Source organism: Choloepus didactylus, chromosome 16 (genome assembly GCF_015220235.1).
Source record: "Choloepus didactylus isolate mChoDid1 chromosome 16, mChoDid1.pri, whole genome shotgun sequence".
Classification (NCBI taxonomy): domain Eukaryota; kingdom Metazoa; phylum Chordata; class Mammalia; order Pilosa; family Megalonychidae; genus Choloepus; species Choloepus didactylus.
Genome location: NC_051322.1, coordinates 51,650,864 through 51,670,452, shown reverse-complemented (window position 1 = coordinate 51,670,452; position 19,589 = coordinate 51,650,864).

Here is a 19,589-nt window from a genome sequence, read left to right as displayed (position 1 = left end):
AAAATAAGAGATGACATATAAAATCCAAAAGGCAAAAAGGTAGACAATAGCCATTATGTTGAGTGAAATTAGCTAGAAACAAACAGACAAATACTGTATGGTCTCACTAATATGAACTAACATCAATGAGCAAACCTTGAAAGTTAAAGTTGAGAACACAGGTTATCAGGAAATAGAAAGAGGGTAGAGATCAGGTATCTGATGCTGAAGGAATACAAAATGTCCAACAGTATTGACTGTATAGATTCAGAAATAGATAGCATAATACTGTGTGATAGTAGCACAATATTGCAAGAACACTGAACAAAGATGAGTGTGAGTACACATGAAAGAGGAAAGCAAGGGGCATGTATGATACCAGAAGGAAAGAGAGGAAAAAGACTGGGATTGCATAATTTAATGAAACCTAGAGTGGCCAACGATGGTGATTAAGTGTACTAATATAAGAATGTTTTTAAATGAGGGAGAACAAATGAATGTCAACACTGCAAGGTGTTGAAAACTGGATGGTATAGGGAAAAAATATAATCAATGCAAACTAGAGTCTATAGTTAACACTAACATTGTAATATGCTTCTATTAATTGTAACAAAGGCAATATATCAAAGATTAATGTCTATAAGAGGGGATATAATGGAGTGATATGGGATTCTTGCTGTTGTATGACCTTTTTATTGTATTTTTTTCTTCTTTGTTTATTCTTCATTTTTTTTTCTCCTCTTCCTCCTTCATTGCAGAAGAAATGGAAATGTTTTCACAAAGACTGTGGCAGTAAATGCATAAATATGTGATTATATAAGAATCATTGATTGTTTACTTAGGATAGATTGTATGGTGTGTGAATAAAGCTATTTAAAAATAAACAGAGTGATACAAGTGCTGGAGAAAATGTGGAGAGAAGGATGTACCTACTCACCGTTGGTGGGGAAGTAGAATGGTGAGACCCATCTGGAGAACAGTGTGGTGGTTCCACAGGAAGCTAAGTGGGGGGTTGCCACATAGTTCTGCAACCTTGTTATTGGTTGTATACTTGGAGGAACTGAGAGTGGGGACATGAGTGGACATTTGCACAGTGGATGATACGCCTAAGGGTGTATCAACTGATGAACGGATTGGTGAACAGTGGTGTATATGTACAATGGAATATTGAGTGGTGGCAAGAAGGAATGAAGTTGTGAGGTTTGCAACCATGTGAATGGAACTTGAGGACAGTAGGTTGAGTGAAATAAGCCAGAAATGAAAAGGAAACATTATAACGCTTCACTAATATGGACTAACAATAATGTGCAAACTCTGAGATTTGAATTTGGGAGCATGTGTTATCACAAGAAGACTTATATAATGGTTCCTAGACTGTAAACTCTTACAGAAGTCACATCCATTCATGAGTCGTAACAGTTATTTTTAAATTCTGAGATGTTGAGCTGTTTGTCTGTAAACAGGTCGGTCCCTGGAGCTTCAGGAATCTGTGTGGCACAAGTTACTCTGGGCCAGATTTCAGCAGCTATGAGTGTCGGCCTTGCAGCAACTGTTAAAGAGGCTGAAAAAGAGATCAGACTTCAATTGGAGATATGAAAGGAAGGGACTTTGTTGAGATTGGGGTAGATCAGACTAAAGAGTAGAGGATGATATTAACTGTGTTTTAAAACTTTGGCTTCTGTGTGGGACCAAATGAAGAAGTGTTCATTTGGTGCAAAATCTATATTTTCTGTAGCACACTATATAATTCAGCTTGTATCTTCAGTTTACTCAAACACCATAATTACGTGGAAACTTAACTAAGGAGTAAGATGTTATTGGTTTGTACAGGTTAGCATGAAGCCCCAATACAACCCAGAGTAATGTGGGCAGAGAATAAAAAAATATTTGCAAAGCCCCCTTGAGGGACTGGGGAAAAACATGGAAATATTGAACTTCACCAGCTGGGGAATTCCTCAAGCATTGGAGACTACCAGTTTAGCAGGCCAAGCCCTCGAACTTGGGACTTGCCCTTATGAAGCTTATTACTGCAAAGGAGAGGCTAAGCCTACTTTTAATTGTGCTTGAGATGTGTCCTCTCTCTCTAAGCCAATACTATAGGTAAACTCACTGCCCTCCCTCCTATGCGGGAAATGACTCTCAGGGGCATAAATCTCCCTGGCAACATGGTACATGACCCCTTGTGATGAGCCTGGACCCAGCATCAGAGGATTGAGAAAGGCTTCTTGGACCAAAAGGGGTAAGAGAAATAAAAAAAATGAAAGTTTCAGGGGCTGAGAGATTTCAAATGGAGTCGAGAGGTCATTCTGGAGGTAACACTTATGCATTGTATAGATACCCCTTTCTAGTTTTGTTTATTAGACTACCTAGAAGAAACTACCTGAAACTGTTGAACTGTAATTCAGTATCCTTGATTTTTTTTTAACATTTGAAAAACAGGGTTTATTTACCTTTTTATTTAAATAAAAAATAGAAATTAAATATAATTCTTGATTCTTGAAGATTGCATAACTATATGGCTTATATGGTGTGACCATATGATTGTGAAAACCTTATGGCTCACACTCCCTTTATCCAGTGTATGGACAAACAAGTAGAAAAGTGGACAAAAAGTAAATGAATAATGAGGGGGAGAAGGGTATAGGATGTTTTGGGTGTTCTTTTTACTTTTATTTTTACTTATTTATTTTTTTGGAGTAATGAAAAGGTTCAAAAACTGCGGTGATGAATGCACAACTATATGATGATACTGTGAACAACTGTTCTACACTTTGGGTGATTGCATGGTATGTGACTGTAATTCAATGAAACTGTAATAAAAAAAAGCCTTCATTGTTGGTTTTGCTTCAGTATTACTACTATATTTTTCCTGTTCTTTAGTAAGTGCTTGAAGATAATAGCATCAAACTCATATAATGGGTAATAATAACAGTATTTACTGTGTATCAGGTACTGTGCTAAGCACTTTATATGCATTATGCATGTGTAAATAATCCTCATGACAGCCGTGCTAGTTAGGTACTACTATCAACCCCATTTTACTGAAGGGGAAGCTGAGTCTCAGACTTATTATTGTTCAATGTCACTATTTGGTAATTACCACTCTCTAGTACTTATCAGAAACTGTGTCTGGCTAATGCCAAAGCATGGGTATTTTTCAGGTGATTTTTTATATTATATTTTGAGCAGAATTAAATTATTTTAAGGTCATGAAAACAAAATTGAGAGAAAATGTGTTGTTCCAACTCAGTCAGAGGCATTTTTCAGTAAAAGCACTCAATTAATGGTCATTAAATTTGTTGAATTGTGTGGCTTCTGTGGTGGTTTGAAGCTCTATGTACACTAGAACGACATGTTCTTAAATTTAACCAATTCCTGTGGGTATAAACCCATTGTAAGTAGAATCATGCAATGAGGCTACTTCATTAAAGTGTGACTCACCTCAAATAGGATGGGTCTTAACTGGAGTCCTTCATAAATGGAATGAATATATATAGATGTATAGTCTGTGTGTGTGTGTGTGTGTGTATGTGTATAGATATATATAGATATATGTATATATATATATAGGGGAGGGGGGAGTGACAGAGAGAGAGAGTCACAGAAGCAAGAAGCTGAAAGCGACAAAACCTGGAAGAGAAGGAAGAGACCAGCAGAGGCCGCCATGTGGCAGAGGAGCCAAGGATTGCTGGCAGCCAGTCTTCAGGAAGAAAGCATTGCCTTGATTATGCCTTGATTCAGACATTCTCCAGGACTCTAACTGTGAATAAATTTCCATTGCTTAAACCAAACCATTTTATGATATTGCTTTAAGTAGCCTAGCAAACTAAAACAGGTTTCTTATATGACATTTTTATGTTTAAAATTCCATGGACCACACTTGATTCATGTCCAAAGTCATGAGCTCTCACTATTCATTGGAATATATAAAAATTGTTTAAATTTAAGTTTTGATTTATTGGGTCCCTCCATGAATGGAAAGGAAGAAGATCTGACAAATCTTTGTCTGTCAATCAGGAAGACACTTCTATTTGCATCTCAAGTCAATTGGGTAAGCTGGGTTGATTGATAGCATACGGTTTTAAATATGATACCACAGAATATCATATTGTAAGTGATACAGCAAATGTTTCAGAAAAAAAAATTGGGCAGACATATTTTACTGTTTCACACCATTATAAGAACAATTCAAAATTATATTATTAGAGGAGCTAGAAATGGAGTAATACCCAGAATTTTAGCCTTCTTTCACAATAGCCTGTCTTTCCTGAGTTTTTCTAGGTCTTTGATGTTACCACACTTCCTTGGGCTAAATTGTAGGTATATGCATATTTATAATAACTCCTAAAATGATTCCAACCAGCATGCCCAGAATTGATTAGTGTCATTAGACTCTATTTTATAAAACTGTGATTACACCCATTTAAACATAGGCATTTGACACTCAGCTTATGGAGTGCCATTAAGCCATTATTTGCTAATATTATATATATGTGTGTCTGTGAAACTTATGCAGCACACACTAACTATTTTATTGTCTAATAAATGTTCTAAATAAAATAGTGACTTTATTGGATATGCATATTTTAGATGGAAAAGAAAAATGCTATGGAATTCTTTGGAAATTCTGTTCTTCCACATTAGATTATGTTTTTTATAATAACTGTCTAGGTAACCTATTGTAAAGCTATTTACATTGAACTAGTTTTGATTGATTGTGCCATCTGGTTAAGTAACACAATTTACAAAATTTTTCTATACCTAGATTAAAGGAAAGTTCACGTTTCCATGGAATGAATAGCATGGCAACAATGAGATCCAGCAGGTAGCATCTGTTGCGTCACAGCATTGTAGCTGGAATGACAAGGAGTAGCTTACTTGCAGTTTTGAACATTTACACATATTTCTATGTCTCTATTTTTGCAGGTTCAACAGAAATATAATTTAGCTGCAATGAAGACTGAAAGTAATTAAAATAAAATTTAAAAATCTACACAGTTTTATTGTTTAAAAATATTTTCCCAGATTGGAAAGATGCTCCAAAAGGATTTTTTTTTTTTTTAATGATTATATTATCCTCTTCTCTCACTAACACTCATTCCCAAATATGGAAAAAATTTATGGGCAGCAATGTTATTAAAATTTCCTGGTATGCCACCTTCTCTGGACTCTTAAATCCTACCTTAGGAATATCAGCATCAGTAGGGGTTGATATGCTCCTGATAAAGTGGTTGTGTAAGCAATGGAGACCCAGAATAGAAATAGAAATAAATTTCTAATAAAGGATAATCTAAGAATTTTAATAATGAAAAAACTATATTTTGCTTTGTTGCACTTTCACTGAGATGAAAATATTCATTTATTTGAGCAGGTATGTGGTAATATTTCTCCCGAAAGGGGAATACTATTGTATCACTTCTAAGCATATTTCATCCATCACAGCAATCCACAAAAAAGGACCCATAAGTGTTCAATAAATAGTTGGTAATTAATGTTTTAAAGAAGCTTTTTTCTCATAGTAAGATATACAGGACCCCTTTTTTGCTACTCCAATCTTTCTTGAGGTCTATCAGCAAAATAAGTTGTAAAATTTTAAGTAAAGCAATTTCCTCCCTGCAAAGCTTGAACTATCTCAGTATAACAGTCTCCTCCAGTTGACACTGAGTCCTCCAATTAAGTAACGGGCCACTGTAGTAGCAAAACAACAGTGGTCACCAGGCAAAACAAAAAAGGCTTTGCCCACTTAAGTTTCATGTAGAGAACTGAACTGTTGAACATAACCACAAATTAAGATATCTTAAGGAATTCAAAGTACGGTTGATGTAATTGTATAAAGCACGAATCCTACAAACTCAATTTATATCTATATATCTAGTAGGTTAAAGAGTGTTGATTGAACATGTTTTTAAATGTCATTGCTGATAGAGACTGAGAGCACATGGATTATGGTGTAGCCATTCTTTTCAAAAAACTACACTGGCATCAAAGTAAAGAGATGACAGAAAACCCTTGCTGTCTCTGATTGGCTTACTTCAGTTGGCTGAGGAACACTGGAGTCTAGTACCCTGGAATTTTACTAAAGGTAAAAGCAAATTTATCTTTATACTTAAAACCACCAAAAGTACAGTTCTGGGTGGTTACACAGTTATGATAGCCTATGTTTTTATTTCCCATCAACTTTTCCTTAACAGTTTACAATCCCTTGATGACCACTGCTTGAATCTTTGAAGAAATCATTTCATTAGTGATTACAAAGTGATGCTTTTCTAATTCTACTATTTATTGTTCATTTATAATCTGGAAATATTCTATATGAATAAATTTCTTTCATCTACTAGAACAATTTTATTAGCCTGAAATACTGTTAATCCTGGAAAAGCAAGACAGATGTGCATGTCTATTCCCAGAGATTTGTAAAGAGCTTGCAAATTGTCATTGCCACCCTCACCATCAGAATAAAGCTAAACAAACTGTTAAACAATGACTTTTCTCAGATCCTTCAGAGAACTGAGATCACAGAACAAACAACCACCCTGAAAACCTGAGAGACAGGCAAATGCAGAGAATACAGATCAGTTTATGTGATAGAGAAGCTGCTAAAGACAGGAACTCAAAAGGAACACTTAATCAGTAGCTTCAAAGAATTCCTAGATACTGAATATGGACTAATTTGAGAGATAAAAACTCCTGGCCCATCTAAGGGAGGGCCACCACATTTATTTATATTAAAACTTCAACATGGGAAAATCTATCAAGACAGCAAATAGATGAGTGGTTGCTTAGGGTTAGGTGTGGTAGTAGAAAATGGCTGACAATGGGTGTGGTAGGAATTCTCTAAAATTGGACTGTGGTAACTGTATTCTAAAAACCATTAAAGTGCACACTTTACATGGGTGAATTTTATGTACGTGAATTTTACCTCAATAAAGCTGTTAAAAAAGAAAATGAAATTAGAAATTAAGGATAGATTTTTAAACATTAATTCAATTTCTTAAGTATTTATATAGTACAAGAAACCCTTTTTTCAATATATTTTTCTAAGCAATTTCTACTTCTTATGGGTTATAAAATTATTTATTTTCATTCAATATTTTATTCTTCATTACTCATTTTTTCTCTATTTTATTCATTTATTTCAAAATGCCAACTTTTAGTTTTAAGCCTTTCTATTTAACTTTTGTTTTTACTTCATTTATTTCTTTTAGAAAACATTTTCCTTTCTTTGATTTCATTCCGCTTTTTTCCTTATATCTTAACTTGGATGTTTATCTCATTAATTTCAGCCTTCCTTCTATTCTGATATAAGCTTTTATGGTTACGCATTTCCCACAAGGCTATAAAGTTGCTACTTTTCACAACAGTGGATATGTAGCATATTCATTATAATTTAGTTCTAATTATTTTTATTTCCCTATAGATTTTTTCAGTGTTCCAGTAGTTAGTGAGATTTTATATTTCTAAATATATGTTTGTTTGTTTTTAGGTAATAGCTTCATTATTTAGGTTTATGTTAATTGCATTTTATTCAGAAAATATGATCGATATGATAGCAAAATCTTTGTAATTAGTCAATGTTCCAATATACAGTCAAGTTTTTGTTAAGTGTTTAATGTTTGCTTGAAAAGAATGCATTTTCTATTCCTGTTGGGTGTAGGATTTCTAAAAATGCCATTATGCCAAAATTATTGTGTTAATTAGGTTCTCTACATTATTAAAAATTGTGTGCTTGATCAATGAATAATAAAGTTATATTCAAATATCTGTGAGGCTTGAATTGTCAATTTCTCCACTTCTCCATCTGTCAAATTTTTGCTGTATATATTTCAAGGCTATGTGAATACTTACAGGGCCATCTTCATGTGTAGTTTGTAAGGCCCCTGTGGTTAGAAGAACCCATGCTTGGTTTAATGCTTTCCTGTAGCCATCTTGAAATTCTTAATTTTTGAACAAGAAGCCTCACATTTTCATTTTGCATTGACCTTGCCAATTATTATCTGATCCTTTATACATGTTTAGAATGGTTTTGTTTGCATCAATTTCAAGAATACATGCATACATGTTTAAAACAGCTGTGTTTTTCTGGAAAACTGAAACTTTTATCATTATTACATTATCGTGTAATAACCTTATATATTTCCATAAATCTTTACTCTTAAAGTCTTGTTTTCCTGCAATTTATTGACCATTTTATTTTGCGCTCTCTTGATATCTCTTTTTTATCCTCTTGTTTTTTCAATTTTTGATGTATTCTATAAATAGCATAAGGCTAGAATTTTGCTTTAATTTTAATCACCTTGCAAACCTCTGTTTAACTGAGTTTGGTATGCTATGTTTATTGTGATTAGTAATGTATTTGGAATTATTTTGACATTCTTGTTTTGTACTTTCCATATGTCCTTTGCTGACTATGCTTCTATACTTTCTTTCTACATACTTTTGTACAAATGAAATATTTTGAATTCAATTTTCATCTGTTTGCATGTTAAATATTCTATGTATATTCTTTTATTATTAGCCACTCTTAAAATTTTGGCACGATTGACTTACATTATAACAAAATCCAAACTGCTATTTTGTTGACAAAGAACACAGGAGACTTAGAACAATAGAAATGTGATCACCTCCTACCATTTTACATTCTATTACCAGTCAGTGTTTGGGTCTCTCTTGACTTTCAACCAATGTAATTTTACATCATTAGTGTTATTTTACGCAGTCAACGTTCTTTAGGATCACAAACATGTTTACTAGCTTCTGTTCTCCCTAGTCCTTGCATCTCAGATCTTCCTTTAGGGACCATTTTAGATCTTTCTGAGGTAGAATTTTATAATGCTCTTGGTGGCAAATGCAATTTTGCTTTTTCTGAAATATCTTTGTTTTACCCTTGTCTTGAAAGATAATTCCATGGTATGAACAATCCTAGATTGAAATTTATTTTGTCCTGATTTTTTAAACTATTTTTCCCTATCTTCTGCCTTCAGTTGTTTCATTTTTATTTATAGATCTTCTTAAGAGCTTCTTTTTGTTATTAGAGATCTGTAATTTTACTAAGGTTTTCCTTCCTTTCTTCCTTTATCTCATTATGTCTTTCCTTTTTTTTTTCAAATCTAACTTCATATTTGCTTGTTTTCTGACTCCCAGAGTCTCTTTTTTTAATCAATTTGGGAAAACAGTCATATTTCTTTAACTGTTACCTCTCTGCTGAGTCTTTTAATTATCTTCCTAAGGATCTCTTCCTCTATTTTTTGCCATCTGGAAAGGCTGTAAATAAACCCAGCAAGGAATGACTCATTTATATTTTCTTTCAATTTTGGCTTGAAAACCTGGACCATTCCTTTCTTTGGGCTCCTCTTGCCAGTGGCAACTTCAAAACTCTCCAGAAATCTCCCAAGCCAGTATGAAGTTAATTGGGTATGTAACCAAAGGTTGCAGTGTTGCCAAACTTTCAACCACTCCAAAACAATGAGTGCTTTTTCCATCTTCCAATAATATTTTCTTCCCATTCCTTTAAGCCCTCACAGACCCGTTAGGCTCCTGTCACTCTCTCCTCAAGGTCTCTGAGTCCTCTACCCACTACCCAATCCCAAATTCAATGCCATATGTTTTAGGTTTTTGTTAAAGCAGCACCCTTTTATAAGTACCAAATTCTTTTCTAGTTATCTTTTGCTATGCAAAAGACATGCAAAATAGGGTGGCTTAAAACAACAACAATCATTTATTTTGTTCATGGATCTGAAATTCCAAGAAGGTTCAGTGGGTACAGTTGTCAAAAGTTTGTTAATAGATGCTTCAAAAATATTTGCTATTTTAAAGAGACAACTATTCTTGCCATTTTTCACCCTTTTCTTTTTTTCTTAAAATCATTTCCAAAAGTGCAAAGGCAAATATCAGATTAGATAGATTTTTAATCTGGGGGTTTGTAGTTTAAGAGATTCTGTTGTAAAAACTGCTATTTCTCATGACATTAGAAAGGTAAAAATAAGAGGATTAATTAAAGAATGCAAAGTCTTTTTCAGGATTTCTTTTGGAAGCAAACATGTAGAAATTTCAATGTAAAATATAACCCTCCAATGAGGGAGATATTAAAATTTTCAAAAGGAAGGTGTAAACAATTTGGATCTGAAAAGACCTATTTTATCAATAAAGGGGTATCTTCTACGTATGCCTTATCCTGTGTTCACCTACAAATTTATAGGACAACTGGAAACACCATAGTTTTAACAAAATATGACACAGTGACTGAATTGAAAACACTTAAAACACAATGGAAATATTAGCTTAAGCATGGAAAAACAAAACAAAACAAAACAAAAAACAAAAAAACAAAACTCTCAAGCTTAGTGAGAGCTGCCCAAAATAGTCAAGGAAAAAAATTGAAATAAAGATGTTTCTAGAACTATTAGCTTCTGAGAAAAACTGACCCTGTGACTTGGGCAATAAAGATAACCTTTCCTTCCCTCCCTCCCTCCCTCTCTTCCTTCCTTCCTTCCTTCCTTCCTTTCTTTTCTTTTCTTTCTTTCTTTCATCTTTTTTTTCTTATCTCATCTAAATATATAAAAGACATTTCCAGCATTTCTAGCAAGGATGGCTTCATATTTGAAGAGTAAGCTTAGAAATATTCTTTGATATGAAGATGCATGTTGCAATGAAGTGCCTAAATACCTTGAAGCAAGTGTTTTGTTTGATTTTCCTGCTTTTTCTCTTATATGCACACTTTTGGCATATAAGAGACACTCAGCGTGTTTGTTAAAAGTAAATCACGGATAGTATGGAAAACATAGTGTGTAGAGTACTAGAAGTTGAAGGAGAAAGATTAGCTTGAGGTCTTAATAGGGAAGGCTGTACTAATAAATAAAATTCATGCTAAGTGGTTTGAAAATTATGCTGTAGGCAATAAATCAGGACTGTTTTAGAAAAGATAAATGATCAATACATTTATGATTAGTGCTGATTTGTCTTGAAAACACATTGACAGCACTAGTTGAGTCTGTCCAATTCTATGTTGTTGTTTTCAATGATTACTGTGGTTCCTGGTTTATAGAAGATATTCGATTATTTGAGTAACAAATAAGTGGGTGAATTTTATAACTGCTGTGATCTTCCAACTATCTCACTTTGTCACTCAAAATTACATTGTTCTCATATGAGATTCCATTGATCTCATAAAGACATCCAGGCTTGTGGTCCCTCCTTTCCTTTCAAACTATTGGCTCCCTTACTGGTCATTAACTTTCTCTACAGTGGATGGATTCCCTGTTTGGTTTTCTGAATCACTCTTCCTCAAAATCTGTGTTCCCTTATATACCTACATTTCTGCTGCATTCTCCCAAAGAAAGGGCCAAGACTTGTTTATAATTGTTTGTAATTGTATCCACAACTGCTGCAACAATGCCTAGCACATAGGAGACATTAAAAAAAATATTTGTTAAATTAATGTTTGTTGTTATTGACCATCTTCTTGAAATCTCTCCAGATTTCCACAATACTCCTTTCTCCATGTTCTTCCATTTCTATGACCGCCCTTCTTAACCTTCTCCAATGGCATTATCACCTCTGTGTATCCCATAAACTTTCACACTCCCTGGGATTCTATTTTTTTTTTTTTTTTAATTTATCTTCTTTTTCTCATGGAATAAATATCATTCCTATGCATTTACTTATTATCTATATTATTCATTCAAAAAGGAATAATTCTTCCTTTTTGAATGAAATACAAATATTTAATTAAATCCTCCAGCTTCTAGTCCCACTGATATAATTCTGAGGTGTGTTGCAGTCTCTCTGAAGGCACCCCAAGAAACTAAGCCAAGTTGCTTGGAGTGGGGACCCATGGCTTGCCACATGCTTCATGGAGTCCACTCCATTCCCTGCTCAGTTTCCTCATTCCTTCTCAGTAACCCCTGAGATCATTTCCTGAATTAACCACTTTCACCCAAATCTTTTCCTCAAGATAGATCTTTTGGGGAACCAAAACTGAGACAAGCACACAAGTATTTAATGAGTGAGTGGATCAATAACTGAATGAATAAGTCCAAACATTTTAAAAATTGTTAGTCAACCCTTAGCAAGAAACTACTTTATCAGTTTCCTCACTTAAGATTGTACCCCATGCAACCACACTGAATTCTCGGTTCCTTGAACATGGACTATATTTTCATGACACAGATTTTTACATATGTATCCCTTCTGTTTGGAATAAACTGCCTGACATTTACTTTCTAGAAAATGTATTTGTGTCAGAAAAATCTAGCTAAAATGTCACATTCAGTGCTCATCTAGTGCTTTATTCATACTAGATGTTTAATAAATGCTTGTTGAAAGATGGAAGAAACTTTAGTGTGGGCTTCTTCAACTTCCTGTGGGGACTCATGGCAAATGGGGACAACTTGAGTAAACTGTATAATCTGAAAGCTAGCTTAGCCAAAATATATGATATTTTCATAGGAAAAGTCAGAACTGAGACTGCCACAGTTTTTTATGATTACTTTTTAGATATGAAGCAATATTTTTCCATTTGATATTTACTAGTATCTTTAATATAGATAATTTCAAAGAAGAAATGTGGTCCTCAATTTCCCCATCAGATAGCTTTTATCAATTAGAAAAACAGAAGTTCAAAATATTGAAATAATATGTAAAAGTAAAAATAAAAAGTGATTCCTTCTGTATTCCACCTATTTCCTTTATCCTGTCTAGTCCTTTTCCCCAAAGGTAACCCACCTTTGGGAAATTCTTAGTCATCTTTCCATTTATAAAGCAAATGTGCATATCATATAGATCATATATATGCATCTATTAGTATGTTCTTTTATATTTTCCCAGAAAAGAATTATATCTATTTTTATTCATTTTGCTTTTCTACTTAATGTCTTAGATATCTTTCCATACCATTACATATAACTGTACCTAATTATTATTATAACTGTATATTATTTTATTGTATGGAAACAGCATTATTTAAGAAGTGAAACTGCCACCTCCTAACCCACTTTTTCACTAAAGCAACCCCTCCCTTACTGACTTAGAGAACTCTCCGTTGCCTTTTTTGAGTTCTCACCTCCTTATGTTTATTCATAAGAAGTTTCTTCACCACATGATAAGTTACTCTTTCCTCTCCCTCTGTAATACCTGCTGAAGTGGGACTTGTCCGATTCTAGCCACAAGGGCACGTACAGTCAGAAGCCCTGACCTAATGTCACCTTTGCCTAATTTTAACAGTCAAATCACACCCACTGATCATGCTAAGCTGCAGTGTTTTAACATGTGATGAACGAAGTAACACGATTTGGGACTGTGCAGGCTCCACTTAGGTCTAACGCTTAGCCCACATCACCTCGCCTGATCCTAAACCACTCTCTTAGGCCCACCTATCCAGAACTGCAGAAGTGTCCCAAACTTTTTCAGCTCAGGGAGATGGATCCGAGGATTGTGTCCTGCCTCCTTGTCGGGAGACCTTGCAACAAACTCTTTCTTTCCTCAAAATCCTAGTGTCACGGCATTGACTTCTGTGCTTATTGGGCAACAAGCCCACTTGGGTAATGTCAGAAACCCCTTATTGATGGACTCTTTGGTTATCCCATTTTAAAAATTCTATAGCAAAAAATGTTGCAAATAGCATCTTGATCTAGACAGCATAATAAACTTTTGCCTGTATAGTCTTGGGCTAAACTTTTTGCAATCGAACAAGTAGGTCAAAGGGTATGTGCATTTTTTAAAAATTTTGATCAGCAGAGCTAAACAAGGACAATTTCATTTTTGACTAAAGCTGAATAGTGCTTTGGAGGCACTTTGTAAGGCCCTGCCAATTTTTCTCACAGGGTCTTCGATAATTTTCTCTAAATGTACTACTGCATAAATGGCTAGGCATGCTGTTTGTTTCTTCCAACATATCTCATCTATGCCATAAAACACTTCACTGTGTGCAGTGAGTCTGCTTTCCTTGTTTAGATCATATCCCCTTTAGCTTAATGATAATTTACTGCTTTGTTAACCTTCACTTACCTCTGCATTACAACTGTGAGCCAAAAGATTTTAGAATTGGATGATGTGTGTCCAAATGCTGCTAGTCTATGCCAGAAATGACTTGAATATGAGACTAACAGAACTGTTTACATAAGTAAATACAAAGTCTACAGAAAGTCTACCAAAACTATCTAAGGCAAGTTTGGTCCTGTCTCCTTTCTGTTAAATAGTATGCCATTATCAACTTCATATTTGACCTCTCAATCCCTTCAAAACACACTTGATTTTCAAAGTTGTTTTATTTTATATGAGACGGCTGGTATAACAAAATTAGATGGATTTTTTTTTTTTTCCAATTCTGATTGGTTAATGTTGGGCTCCTTTATAATTTCCTGGTGTTTTCCAAAAGTTTTATGCAGGACCTTATACTATATTAAGTTATACTTAGCTTAATTTCTTCTTGTTAATTTCTTCCAGACTAGTTACAATATACAGCTATTCTGGTAAGTTGTGAATAAGACTATTCGTATTTTTTTTTGTAAAAACTCAGGACATTCTAATATTTTAGTTATTTTTTCTCATTATTCCTTGACTAAAATAGATGAAATAATAATCTCTTTGATTCATCTCAGTGGAGTGTGATGATTGTATTAGAAAAGACACCAAAAGCCTAAATATAATTTGTTATTATACATATGTAAACATTTTATATACCTTCTTAGCCATGAAACTGCTTCCATAGCAACCATAAGCTATCTTATTTCATGATCTTTTTCCTCTATCTTTTCTTTTATATTATGTTCTACAGTCTTTGCAATGCAAATAGTTATAACAAATATTAGCTTGTTGATAAAGAATCTCTAGGTTATCTCTCTCAAAAGAATCTCAAGATTACTCACATTTATTTATTTTCAGAAGGAAGAAGAAGCTTTAGAGTTTCTATTTGAAACTCTCCTAATAATAAGGAAATTCAAAATCATATATTCAGTCAGCCTATACATTGGTTTTCTACTGTTGTGTAACAGTTCAAATAACTCTAGTAACTCAGTGGCTTAACACAGCAATCATTTGTTTATCCCTTCTGATCTTGTGCATTTAGTGAGCCAAACAGGATGGTTCTTCTGCTGCATGTGATGTTGATTGATGCTACAGTGATCTAGAGAATCAGTAGAGCTGGAAGTTCAATGTGACTCACTCCCAAGGGTGGCAGTTGGTGTTGGGTGCTAAACGGGATCCATCAGTAGGTGTGCCTTGCTTCTCCTCTTCATGGCATTTCCCTGTGACTTGGGCCTCTGGTAGTTGTTACCTGGGTTTGCAGAGGAAGGAAGGGGAAGCTTCCAGTCCTCATAAGTCCTAGGCTCAGCAGTAGCAAATCATTACCTCCATTGCATTCTTCTTGCTAAAGTAACTTTTGAGACCAGCCAAGAGCCAAGGCTGAGGGTAAAAAACTGCACTGTTTGATGTTTGGTGTGGCATGCACACAGAGTGGGGAAGAATTGTTGGGAGCCATCATTTGAGACTAGCTACCACAACCTATATATCATTGAACTCTTGGTCCACAGCAGAAGGAGTAGGTGGGCAGAAGGCATGTGCAAGTAATAAATTATAAACTCCTAAGGATTTTAGAATTTAGTGGCCTGTATGATGGCTATGAAATTATCTGAATAGCAAATTAAAATACACATAAATATGTTTGGAAGAAAAGAGTTCCCTAAACTGTCTGATCTCCAAGAGATGTTCTTCTTGGAACACTGAATTTACTTCCTGGTCTTAATTTATTCATTATTTCATAACTCTTCCAAGCAAAAGAAATACTATTTGAGTTTTAATTTGTTAAAGTGTCTATGATTTCAACTGTTTTTGTTCTACAAAACTATATAAATATTCCTGGTTTGTTTTGTTATATAAAATTAAGCAAATAATTTGGGAATTGGATTCTGAATTTCTAGCTTATTAACTGAGAACTGTTAAGGGAATGATAGACCCAGGTTAGCTGAAATGAGTACTTAGTTAAGGACTTATAATAAAATATCAACAGATGATTAAATAATTCATTAGTGAGTACCTTCAGGTAGAAAAGATGGTAAAGTCTGTTAGAAGGTGCTTAACATTTTGTTTCACTTTCATTTCAAGTAGGAAGAAATTTGGCTCATGTTTTAACTAAACCTATAGGTGGGCAATATTTGTTTAGTTTGCTTTCACATTACTTCAAAGTAGGTCAAAAAACTGAAGAAACTACTAGCATGGAGATACCTCCATTGGGTCAAAAATACAGAATGGCATTTGGCTAAGTGACCTTCAGTGAAAGGGGCTGGGACATGCCTTAAGAAAGAACAAAGGAATAAACTACACCCAATGAAAGTATACAAATAGAAATAAGAATGATAAGAGTAGAAATCAATGACATAGAAAAGTAGTAGGGAAAATTAATGTAAACAGAAGCTAATTCTTCAAGAAGATTAATAAAATTGATAAATCTCTAGCAGACTTCTTAGAATGAAAAGAGGTGAGACAAAATTTACCAATATCAAGAATGAGAGAGGTGTCATCATTATAGATGATACAGGTATTACAAGGATAATAAAGAAATATTTTTACCAATTTAATGGTTACAAATTTGAAAGCACATAAGAAATGAACAAATTTTATAAAAGATAATTAACAAATATGCTTCCAGAAGAAATAGAGAAACTGAATTACTCTATTAACTAAAGAAATTGAATTTATAATAAAAACCTTCCTACATTGTAGTCCAAATGCCTTTTCTGATGAATTCTACCAAATACTTAAGGAAGAAATAATGCTAATTCTACAAAAACTCTTCCAGACAATGGAAAAGGAAATATTTCCCAACTCATTCTATGAGCCCTATTGTTCCTTTACCAAAATCAGACAAGGACATCACGAAAAAAAATAACACTGCAGATTCATATCCATTATGAACACTTACGTAAAATATTCTAAGCTAGTTTTCAAGAAATTGAACACAGAAATATATAAGAATAAAACATTATAAACAAGTGGGGTTCATCTTAGGAACTCAAAATGTAATTCACCACATTAACAAAGTGAAAGGGAATAACTACATTATCATTTGAGTAGATAAAGGAAAGCATTTGATTAAATGCAATATGATAAAGACTGATTAAAACTCTCAGAAAACCAGGAATAGAAGAAAAATTCTTCAACCTGATAAAGAACATCTATGACAAACCAGCAGCTAACACCAAACACTTACTTATACAAGGAATATTTTACTCCTTAGACCATAAGTGAAACAAAAATATCCATTCATTCCACTTCTACTCAGCATTATTTTGGAAGTTATAGCCAGTGCAGTAAGGCAAGGTGAAGAAATAAAAGGCATCCAGATTTTAAAGGAAGAAGTAAAACTGCCTCTATTCTCAGATAGCATGAAAACTTCTGTAGACAATCTGGTGGAATTTACAGGAAAGCTGTGAGTTTAGCTGAATAAAATAATAAACTGCATTCTGTATACTAATAATGAACATTTGGAATTGAAAATAGAAAACAATGCCATTTATAACTGCATTAAGTGATATAAAATACTTAGGTATAAATCTGAATACTGAAAACTATAAAAAAAATCACTGAGAGATGGCTGAGAGATTTCAAATGGAGTCGAGAGGTCACTCTGGTGGACATTCTTATGCACTATATAGATAACACTTACTAGGTTTTAATGTATTGGAATAGCTAGAAGTAAATACCTGAAACTACCAAACTCCAACCCAGCAGTCTGGACTCCTGAAGACAATTATATAATAATGTAGATTACAAGGGGTGACAGTGTGATTGTGAAGACCTTGTGGATCACACCCCCTTTATCTAGTGTATGGATGAGTAGAAAAATGGGGATAAAAACTAAAGGACAAATGGGGTGGGATGGGGGGATGATTTGGGAGTTCTTTTTTCACTTTTATTTTTTATTCTTGTTCTGGTTCTTTCTGATGTAAGGAAAATGTTCAGAGATAGATTGTGGTGATGAACACATAACTATGTTATCATACTGTGGACAGTGGCTTGTATACCATGGATGATTGTATGGTGTGTGAATGTATTTCAATAAAACTGAATTTAAAAAAAAAATCACTGAGAGAAATTAAAGAGGACAACTTTCTAAAAGATAAACAAAGTTTGAAGACAAACACTACCTGATTCAAGACTTATAAGGTAGCCATGACTATGGTATTATCATAAAAACAGACAAATAAGTGGAACAGAACAGAGAATTCAGAAATAGAGTCCACAGTTGTCCAGAAATATAGGCACAATTTATTATCTACGAAGTCAAATTTACAGAGAGAGGGTAATCTTCAACACATGATGCTGAACAATTAAATATCCATATTGAAAAAAATGATCTTCGATCCTTATCTCACAAAATATACAAAAATTGGCTCAAAAGGAATCACAGACCTTGATGTAAATCCTAAAATTCCAGAACTTAAAAAAGAAAACATAGGAGGAATTTTTTTTTTAACTTTAGATTAGTCAAAGATATCTTATATATGAAACTAATAGCACAATCCTTAAAAAAAGATAAATTAGACTTCATTGAATGAAATATTTTTATTATTTTGAAATCACTATTAACAAAAGAAAAAGATAAGCCCAAAATTTAGAAAAATTATTTGCAAAGGATATATATGTGATAAATAACTGTATCCGTAGTATATATAGGAATCTCAAACCTCAATAAAAAGAAAACAATTCAATTTTTTTAAAATGGGAAAAAGATTTGAATAGACACTTCAAAGACGATGTATAGATGGTGTGCCAGTTCGATGTATTATGTCCCCTAAAATGCCATTATCTTTGATGCAATCTTGTGTTGGCAGACATATTAGTGTTAATTAGATTTTGAAATCCTTTGGGTGTTTCCATGGAGATGAGATTCAATCAACTGTGGAGAAGACCTCTGGTTGGATAATTTCCATGGAGGTGTTGCCCCACCTGTTCAGGGTGGGTCTGAATTAAATTACTGGAGCACTATATAAAGTCACACAGAAGGAGCAAGCTTGCTATAGCCAAGATGACACTTTGAAGAACGCATAGGAGCTGAGAGAGGAGCTTCAGCTTACAGAGACATTTTAGAGACAGCCTTTGAAAGCAGACTTTTGCTCCAGAGAAGCGAAGAGAGGACAAACACCCCAAGAGCAACTGAGAGTGACATTTTGGAGAGAAGCTGAAGCCTAGAGAGGAACGTCGTGGGAGAAAGCCATTTTGAAACCAGAACTCCTGAGCAGATGCCAGCCATATGTCTTCCCAGCTAACAGAAGTCTTCCGGACACCATTGGCCCTTCTCCAGTGAAGGTACCTGATTGTTGATACATTACCTTGGACACTTTATGACCTTAAGACTGTAACTGGGTGCGAGGGCTGGCCTAACCCTCAGCAACGGGCAGGGTCCTGATAGGGGGGCTGGAGTCGGAGAAAAAACAAGACAGACACCTTGTTGTGTCCGGGTACGAAGACGAAAAATCTCCAACCAAGCAGAGCATCAGAGCTTTATTTTTATAATTTTCTGTAACATACGCACTAGCATTTAGGCAAGCAATACTAGAATAGTTTGGCTAAATTTCAGACATTATTTATTCTTACACAGTGATCAATGGGCTAGCAGG